Raw genomic sequence first — 10803 nt, 5'->3', positions numbered from 1 at the left:
AAAAAAGAAAAGGGCAAAAAATAAGGTTTGAAGCAGCCTGCATGCAACTGAGGTAAAAAAAAAAATATATTTAAATAGCAAACCTTGACACGCATGTTCAGCCGTGTAGGGTTTTGAACTGAGCTACTGGGGAAAAAGTTGATGAGGGCCAAACGCATATTCTCAATTAGTAGCAGATAGGAGTAAATTAGGGACCATGAAAGCTCTTCACTGGAAGTGCTCGGAGCGACATCGCTAGTAACTGGCAGGTAGCGCTTCATTGCACACTTTCCGATCGACCGACCTCCAACGTCGCTATGCGGATCGATTTTATCACAAAGTAGATCATTCTGTCTTTGCGAAACTACACTACTCACAAAAAGTTAAGGATCACTATGAGAAAACAGGTGCTCAATAAAATCAGTTCGCTACTGTTATTTATTTCTCAGTCAAACCAAATTGTTATGAATTCTTGTTCAGCTGTAAGTGGGCGATGTTGTGTTAGTGGGAAAATTGCACGGGATTCTCTACTACTGAGCTTGGTAGCAAAAGAAAAAGCGGAAACTTGCGAAAAAGGACCTTGTTTTGGACCTTTTAGCCCGAAAACATTGCACAAGCCACATGGAAAAACCATTATGCACGTGCAAGCACTGCTGTTTATGTGTGAGATGCTGTCACTTGCTTGGCTTTTTGAGAAGACATACCACCGGTATTAGGCATTATCTGACAATGCCTCCACGACGAAAATTGAACGAGTTTGAGAGGGGACGAGCTGTTGCATGGTTCCAAGATGGTGTCCCCAAGCAGGAAGTGGCCAGGCGACTTCACGTGTCCATCTCGGTCATTGTCAGACTGATTCAACGTTTTACAGCCACTGGGAGGGTCCAGGAAAGACGCAGACCTGGGCGACCAAAGAAGACAACTCCACGTGAAGATCGTCTCATTGAACGACTAGCCTTGCAAACAAGAACAGCCTCTTCCAGCATTATTCGAAGGCAGCTGAGGGTGGCTACTAACACCAACATCAGCCAGCAGACCATACGGAATCGCCTTCATGGGTTTAACCTCCGTTCTCGTCGCCCAGCTGTACGGCCACGCTTAACTCCAGCCCATAGGGCAGCACGCCGCGCCTTCTGCAGACGTCACGTGAGGTGGACACGTCAGCAATGGTCCCAGGTCCTGTTCAGTGATGAATCACGCTTCACCCTGAACCACAACGACGACCGACTGAGGGTCTGGAGGCGCCAAGGGGAACGCTACATTGACGCCACTGTCCAAGAAAATGTGGCATTTGGTGGAGGTTCTGTAATGGTCTGGGGGGGCTTTCAGCCTTCACCACAGAACACCATTGTTTCATGTACAGGGTAACCTGACTGGCCTCCGATACCGGGATGAGATCCTTCGACCGCTGGCTGTGCCTACACTGCAGCAGATGGGACCACAGGCTGTCTACCAGGATGACAACGCTCGCCCCCACAGGGCAAGGATGGTCAACGACTTCCTGCAGCAGTCTAAAGTCAACAGAACGGAGTGGCCAGCACGCAGTCCCGATCTCAACCCGATTGAGAACCTCTGGGATGAGTTGGATCGTAAAGTGAGGAGCAACCGCCCCCCTCCCAGGGATGTCCAGCACCTCTCCCAGATGCTGCAGGCTGAGTGGCAGGCGCTTCCACAGAGGATCTTCACCACCCTGGGCAACTCTATGAGGACTCGCTGCGTCGAGTGCCAGAACAGCCAGGGCGGTTACACGCATTACTGAACTTTTGGGAGCATCTGAATGCCATGTCTTGTGATTTCAACGACTTTGTGAAATTAAATTTCGATACGTACACACGTTGATAAAATGTACAGACCAAACGATTGCTCGAAATTTAAGGAAATGTTGTATCGTTATCACTAAAGCATTGAATTAAACGTTTGCCAAATACCAACGCATTGGCTTTCTTATTTGGAAAGTTATGAATTTGTGTGCAAGTGATCCTTAACTTTTTGTGAGTAGCTTATATTACACACACGCACACACCCATGTTGTTATATGATAATTATAGTATATATAGTATAATTATCATATAACAACATGGGTGTGTGCGTGTGTGTATGTGTGTGTGTATGTGTGAGTGTGTGTGTGTGTGTGTGTGTGCGTGCGTGCGTGCCGTGCGTGTGTGCGTCACAGTATGAGTGTGTGTGTGTGTGTGTGTGTGCGTGCATGCGTGGGTGTATGTATTTGCTCGGCTTGCGTGTGCGTGCGTGTATGTGTGTCTGAGCACGTGTCAGTTTGTGCGTGTGTTTGTGCGAGAGTTCATGTTTGCTTACTTGCATGCGTGTGTCTGTCTGTCTGTCTCGTTCCCCCGCACGTGACGCGCGTGAGGCTAGCGGCACAAGAAACAGCGGAAGGGGGCTGTTTGCCCCGAGCGGTCCATCCAGTAATTGGCAGGTAGCTCGCACAAGTTCAGGGACCGACCTCGAACGTCGATCGGTTTGGTCGTAAAATGTGGTCTGCGGCGGCTAAAATGTGGTCTGATGCGACCCAGGCCGAAGGCACAGGCATAAAAAAAACCACGCTGTGCGAGCCATTTTCTACACTAAGATAATATTCATATGTACAGTGCTGACACTTTTTCCTGGACCTGTGGCCGAGGACTGAAGAAAAAAGTCTCGACGGATGTGAGAAAAACGGTGTCTGGCGATGCCACAGGGGCAGAGGTACCATACCACGAAAATAACACAGGAGTTTGTATCGAAGTGCCTTTTCCGGTCTACATAGCATAGCCTAAGATCATTTGAGATACCTCGGTACTTGGTTTTTCGTATCTGTTTTCCAACCCCTTTTTTGAGAGGCTTTTATTTTTCGATAACTCGTTTTTTAGAAAGCGTACCATTACACTTTTTAAAATGAAGTCATTTTTCGTGAAGGCATATGTGACCCTCCACCACGGAATGAGTCACATGTCACCTTTGCATGATTTTCATATTTTTACATTTTCCTAAAGAGTTTTTTATGCTCTATCCAGTGGTGAAACCCGTTTCAGAAAAGAGCGAAAACTGTTTGAGTTATAAGCCTGTGACAAGGAGTACTCTTGATAGAGAGCTCCTTGGCCTGTGACTAAGGTGACCCTCACACTGTTACTTGACACTCCCCGGACTTACGCGAGGTGACATGCGACTCATTTCGTGGTGGAGGGTCACATATTAATTAGGTCTTCATAAAGACTACTATGTACATTTCAAAGCAAACCGTTCCCTTGATCGAACCTCAGGCAATACTCAGGGACTACCAGCATGTACCAGGTAACCACGTAACATTCAGCGGACACCCGTCTTCTGCACGTGTGAAAATCATGGTGCTTTGATTGTCTTCAATCGATTTTGAGTGTTATACAGAGCATAATATGCATAGGTTTTGAAATAAAGGTGAACGTTTAAAGTACCAGAGGCTCTCAAATGAGCTTATATACCTTCTACTGTAGAAAGGGGAGGGGGAGGGTGGTAATACGTGCGTACTATAGCCAAAAAAGCGACTGAAAACATATGAAGAATTTTAAATGCCTCAACAACAATGCTAAGTTATGTATCCTTGTCTGCCTTTACTTACACAACCAATGTCTTTCGCTAAATTATCTTGTCGTTAGTTTTGCAACTTTGTTTATTCAGACCCTTGCAAAATGGTTCACTCTGTAAAACCGAGCACAGTTCTTCGATAATCCATCGAGCATCCTCGGCTAGGGGTGTTCGGGATCTTCATCTACTTCTGCTTCTTCTTCTTCTTCTTTAAAACTGAACACAGTCCTTTGGTTAGCCCCTGAATGTTTCTGGTTTTGGAGTTCGGGTTCTTCTTCTTCTTGTGTTCCTTATTCTGCGTCTTCTCTGCGGGCCGAGCGTTCGACTATCAACATCACACATGTATCGTAAAACGCGATTTATTTCTCTCTCTAAATAATTGACGATATTCCTCATTGCTAGCTATCAGTCTACCAGCCTTGACTCGCCCAGGCAATGAAAAGGGCAAGATCGCAGCGTCAAAATTGCCAATATATCTGGTATTAGCGTAAATATTTGATAATAACTCTTTTCTCCGGATGAAAATATGGTCATTGACTCACATCAGGAAAAGAAAGACTTCCTTATGGGAGCAAATGTTTAATTTTGACGAGACTGGGCGAGAAATATTCAAGATTCCTGAACACGTTTTGCACGCACGCACGTAAACACACACATATATATACATACACATAAATATACACAGACACGTAAAAAAATCACACACACACACACACACACACACACACACACACACACACGAATCATTAAATGAACGATCGGAGTTTTTCTTCCAAGAGACACAAATCTAGTGGCGGATTCAAAGTCACAGTAAAAAGTTTAAAGAATCGGCTTGGTTGATTACTTGGGTTCACACTAACGAAAAAGCTAGGTTGGGTGTATGGTGGGGGTGGGGTTGTAGTCACAGATACAGAACTTGACAGTTATAGCTTTGGTTTTATATTTGTAATGCACAAATTGCATACACAAAGCATTCCTCTTTTTGCCCACCATATCCCCCTACCCCCCTTTTTTTCCCGCTTCGTCCCAGCATATCTTGCCCTGTTCAAGAATAAATCAAAGAGAGTGTGAAAAGAAATACTGACAGAAAAATAGATCGACGGATAGATAAAAAGATCAGGAAAAAGAAAGAAGACAGACTAAATAACAAAATAACAGGCTCTCTCTCTCTCTCTCTCTCTCTCTCTCTCTCTCTCTCTCTCTCTCTCTCTCTCTCTCTCTCTCTCTCTCTCTCTCTCTCTCTCTCTCTCTCTCTCTCTCTCTCTCTCTCACACACATGTACACACACATACACACACAAACACGCACTCACACACACACACATACACACACATATATATATTCACACACACACACGCACACACATACACACAAACACACACACACACACACACACACACACACACACACACACATTTGCATTACTTAGCAATGAACATTAATTCCGCAAAGATTGGCGGATAACAATTTAACACGTGTAGTTAGAATGTGAAATCCTCTTTTAAGAAAAATATCATTTTCAAGGAGAAATCGATTTAAAAGGATCAGAGAATCAGAAACTTGACGACATAACAACAAATTAAATATGCAGCCAGGAGAGCTTGCATTTGATGGCCCAATCTACCGGAAGCAATGTGTGGTGTTGTGAGGGGAAGGATTATACAACTTATATGATTCCTCTGTGAACAATCAAGAAAAAAGACAAGAACAGCCTAGCTGCCTGTCAAAAGCTGAACATGACTGCATAAACATGCCAATGTCAGTGCCACTTGCCTTCATCGCCGACACACGTGAACTGAGTACACATTGTCCCATTCTCTTTCATGTAAAGGGCCCGTTACACGTAATGTTTAAGTCGACTACTGTCCCAAATTAGCTAATTCCATCATCATTAAGATTCGGTTACGTCGTCCCCTCGGCACAAGATAAGATTTATAGAAATCGAAATGAGTCTTTGTCCAAAATACCCTTTTCCGCACTAGAAATGGTCTTTACTTGTAGTAAAATGGAAAAAGTTATTTTTGATTCGATAAAATCTTTGAAACATGCTAGAAATAAAATTATAACTTATTCCACGATGATATTATGTCTTATACCTTATGCCAGGTTGGGTTTGACATTCATTAATTATACTGACGTGACTCAACTTCAACGTAATACGTAGCGCATACTCATTCATACAGGTTGAAATGGTTCTTACATCTCAGTGGTAAAATTCAAGAACAGTAGTGTTCCAGATTAACTCCCCCTGTCCTTATCCTTATTTATATATAAAGATTATCCTTGTGTCCATTAAAAATGAAATTCAGCAGGTTTACAGCCGGAATTACTCGAATTTCAACAAAGTTCAGAATATCGCTTTTTACCACGATTTTACCTCAGTGTTAACCACAGGCACAGGACTCTTCATGAGGGGGCTCTCCTCGTGCTTTCTAATCAAATATTTTACATGTACATGTATCAGCAGTAAAGCCGCAGGAAGAGAGCTCCACTCAGCCATCCCCCCACCATCACCACCCCACCCGCCAGGCACGCCCCACCCACCCATTCAGCCGTGCCAATTCAGTGCCTGTAGTTTCTATAACGGTTAGATCCGTCTGCAAAGTGTGGTACCTTGCAAAAGTTGCCTTGATTTGGAACACTGACTCTTCTTGAACATTACCCTTTCCAGTCTACAGACAGAGACGTTTCTGTTTTGGTTCTTTCAGGCGCCTGTAATTGAATTCACACTCGAGTCAACATCTTCATCTCAAGTTCAGACGCTTGTGAAAGATGCAGATGAAATCGAACCGTTACAGTCTAAAGACATCCTGCTTGCTGCCGCACGAGCCGAGATAATTTCCCCTCTTTATCTTCACTGCGCTGGCTGCAAAACCCCTCCGCGCGAAGGTGTTTTCAGACACGTCAGACACAGGGTGGTTAATATTATTCGACAACTTACCTTCAAAGTCATGAAAGGTTGAAAGTTCCTGATGAGATCAAAAACATATTAATCCTTTAGTCGACGGCACAATCAAGGCGATTTCAGGCGTGGTACTGCGCCGACATTATTCAGATGGTCTAAAGTTTCTTCATTCTGGAGCAGTACAGAGAAAACCGATACAAGTTGTAGACATTTAGCCTGCATACGTCCGCACAAACGTATTCAGTAGAAAACTGAGTGTCCGCAAGTTACAACGCAAAGCGGCTGAAGCAAAAAACTACTTGAGTTATAAAGCTGTCCAACTCTGCTTGCGAATTGTCGTCTGCTACGCACGCATGAAGAAGAAATTGCCTGCGATGTGACGTCATTGCGCATGCCCCCAGGAGAGCTAGAATCGGCGTGTGCATGTGTTTTATTGCTCGGCGACTGTAGAACTATCAATGGCATGAGTGATAAAATACATCAACTTATCAGATACTTCAATTTTCCTTTTCCACTTAAAGTCAGAAAGTGCTGGGTTGGTGTTTCACACTCAATCCTATAAATGACAACCGTAAAGATTGGAACTGAGTGTGAGTTTCGAGTCACTGAGAGGTGAACTGCTTTACATGTCAGTTTCAGTGCCTCTTCGTTTAATTGTGTGTCAAACGACAGTTTATGCCTCAAAGGATTTCATCCCCCAGTGCGTCTTGATAGGACAGATGGATATGGAGGGGTAGCTGTTTATGTGAAAAACGATTTTATTTGCAAACCAAGGCCTGATTTGTTAATTCCAGGCCTTGAAGCAGTCTGGGTAGAAACTAAATTATTGCAAGAAACTGTGCTGGTTGGTTCATTTTACCGACCACCAGACTCTCGGATTGATTATTGGCACTTGGTTGACGAATCTGTAAAGCAAGTAATGAGAACACCACATAAATTTCTAATTCTTGGAGACTTTAACGAAGATTTTTTGAATAATCCATCTCCCCACTTTCTTAATTTAATACAAAAAAACAATCTGCACCAGCTCGTTACTGAACCCACACGTATTACAGAAACTAAATCCTCATGCATCGATCTGATCCTGACCACGAGTATAAACTTAATCAGTGAAGTTGTAGTGTTACCCCCCATTTGTAGTGACCATTCTGTGCCATGTGTAAAATTAACGTCACAGAGACTAAAAAAAGGTCAGTTCAAAAGGACTATATATAATTATGCCAAGTTAGATGTTGATACATTTTTGTTTGAATTGAACAAAATTGATCTTTTGAACACAGTTTTAAATGCGTCCATTGACGAAGCTGCTGCCTTGTTTTCTGAACATTTATTCCGTGTTGCAAAAACATGTATGCCTGTTAAGATAATAACAGTACGTGAAGATGATGCCCCATGGATGACTGAACATATTTTACAATTACGAAACGCAAAAAATTGTATACATCAAGTTGCTAAGCGCTTAAATACACCTGAGCAGTGGGCATTATTCCGCCTGACTAGAAATCAGTATACAGATGAAATTCGTAAAAGAAAAAGAGATTATTTTCTAGAACTTGATGAGAGGATAAATTGTAAACAGAACTTCGGAAGCAAAAATTGGTGGCAACTTGTTAATTCCTTCTTGAAGAAAAAAGGTGTTGCATGTAACGAAATTCCACCGCTAGAAGATAATGGAAAAATTATTGATAACATTTGTGAAAAAACGATTTTGTTTAATAATTATTTTGAAAGCCAGTCTAAAGTTGAAAATCCAGACGATCCCCTGCCCGAGGCAAATTGGTGTAATACATCTTTATCGACTTTTGAATTAACAGAAGCTGAAGTTGTCCAAGTGTTAAGGAATTTAAATGTATCCAAGGCCGTGGGCCCTGACGGAATACATAATAAATTGCTTGTAGATGGATTACCTGTTATCGTTCCACCGCTTACAGTTCTCTTTAACAGATCCTTGTCTGAGGGTGTTTTTCCAGTTGTCTGGAAAACTGCTCACATTACGCCCATTTTTAAGAAAGGCGATAGGAGTGCTTGTTCCAACTACCGTCCAATCTCTTTGCTGAGTTGTATTGGGAAGGTGCTTGAAAAATGTATACAAATCCGTGTGTTTGGTTATTTGAAAAATTATGATTTGATTACACACTGCCAATCTGGTTTTATTGCTGGTGATTCGACTGTTTATCAACTATTGAGTATATATGATGATTTTTGTGTTGCACTTGATAAAAACATTATGTCACAGGCAATATTTTTTGATGTATCCAAAGCTTTTGATAAAGTCTGGCATCGCGGTCTGCTCCACAAGCTTGAGGCGATAGGTATAAGAGGTCCCTTGCTTGTTTGGTTTGAACATTACTTGAGCGATCGCAGACAAGCAGTAGTATTGAAAGGAACCAAATCAAGTTATGCTACCCCTTCTGCTGGTGTCCCTCAGGGTTCTGTCTTAGGACCTCTTTTATTTCTCATTTATATTAACGATATTGGTGTTGGTCTTGAATCAGTGTTGAAACTCTTTGCAGACGATACGAGTATGTACTTAAGTTTAGATAACGATGATGTACGAGCAGAGATTTTGAATTCTGATTTGGATAAAATTCGCACATGGGCTTCTAAATGGAAAGTCACTTTTAATTGTCAAAAGACAGAATTGTTGGACATTTGTAGGCAACAAAATGTTTTACTTCCACCATTGTATTTCGAAGATGCACACTTAGTTGATGTTGAAAATCACAAGCATCTTGGCGTCATTCTACAAGGTAATTGTAAATGGGATTCCCACATAAAAAGTCTAATTGCTAAATGTAGAAAGTCAATTGCGTGTTTTGGTTTATTCAAGCATCGTTTAAACAGAAAATCACTTGAAGTTATATATAAATCCTTTATGTTACCATTGTTTGATTATGCGGACGTTATCTGGGATAACTGTACACAGTGTTTGGCAGACGAGTTGGAGACATTGCATCTCGATGCAATCCGAATCATTGTAGGTGCAGTACGTGGCACAAGCCACCAAAAACTGTATAACGAATCGGGTTTTGTGCCCCTGAAAGAAAGGCGACGTCGTCATAAACTTTTGCTGTATTATAAAATTGTAAATCGTTTAACCCCAGAATATTTATATTCCAAACTGCCGGTCCTGGTTTCCGATGTAAATCCTTACCACAGACGACGCCCTCTTGAACGTAAGTTTCCATTGTGCAGAAGTGAGTTATATAAATCTTCATTTTTTCCTTCAACGACAGCTTTGTGGAATAATCTTCCAGAAAATATACAACAAACGCAGTCAGTTGGTGAATTTAAAAGGTATTTGACCGATGGAGATGTTGTTGTTCCACCGTATTATTATTTAGGCAACCGCCAGGGACAGGTACTTCACAGCAGGTTGAGATTAAACATGAGCGATCTGCAACAAGACTTAGTTAACCGACACCTCTCTGATAATTTAGAATGTACGTGTGGAGCATGCCCGGAAGATTCTGAACATTTCTTATTACACTGTCCAAAATTTAAAGAACATAGAACCATTTTATTCAATAGTCTGCCAACACACGTTCTGGACTGCAAAACACTCTTGTTTGGAAATACTGATTTAACTATATCTTTGAACACGAAAATATTCTCTGTTGTACAAGACTATGTTATGTTAACTAATCGCTTCGGCTGATATTATATTAACTGTGCAATTGATGTAGCCAGGCATTCTCTCCCTCCCTCTCTCTCTCTCCCTCTCCCTCTCTCTCTCTCTCTCTCTCTCTCTCTCTCTCTCTCTCTCTCTCTCTCTCTCTCTCTCTCTCTCTCTCTCTCTCTCTCTCTCTCTCTCTCTCTCTTTACCCTATTTGTATAAAATATAATTAAAGATTATCAAGATAAGTGTTGAAGCTATCACTTGTTCGCCATGTTTTGCTATCTGAATGTGTATTGATTATAAGTTCAAGAACGTGTCCATAAGCAATCTGCTTGTTAACGTTCTCAATGTTGTTATTGTTTGAAACGTGTGTATGAGAATTTGAATAAACACGCTTAAACCAATTGTGTGTCTGTATCCGTATTTCAGCATGTCCGTCAAAGAGAGAACTCGAACTCGAACTCGAACTCGAATGAAACTTTATTACCGAGGGATGATAGCATTAGGCCCACAAAAAAAATTGTCTGTTTCTGGTAACATGGCTAAAAAAAATAGGGTCGGTAGGTAGGGATATTTTTTTTTTAATTTTTTTTTTACCCCAAATGTAGACCAACTTTAAAAATCGCGCAAAGAGACTGGATTCACTATACATAGACAAGACACTCAACACATTTACAAATCGTCAGCGGACTTTCGTTTTCACACGATTTTGTTGTTCATTTTCTCACCCTGTCCTTTACCA

This window comes from Littorina saxatilis, linkage group LG1 (assembly GCF_037325665.1).
Source record: "Littorina saxatilis isolate snail1 linkage group LG1, US_GU_Lsax_2.0, whole genome shotgun sequence".
In the NCBI taxonomy this organism is placed as follows: Eukaryota; Metazoa; Mollusca; class Gastropoda; order Littorinimorpha; family Littorinidae; genus Littorina; species Littorina saxatilis.
Note: the sequence above shows the minus strand (reverse complement) of the source record.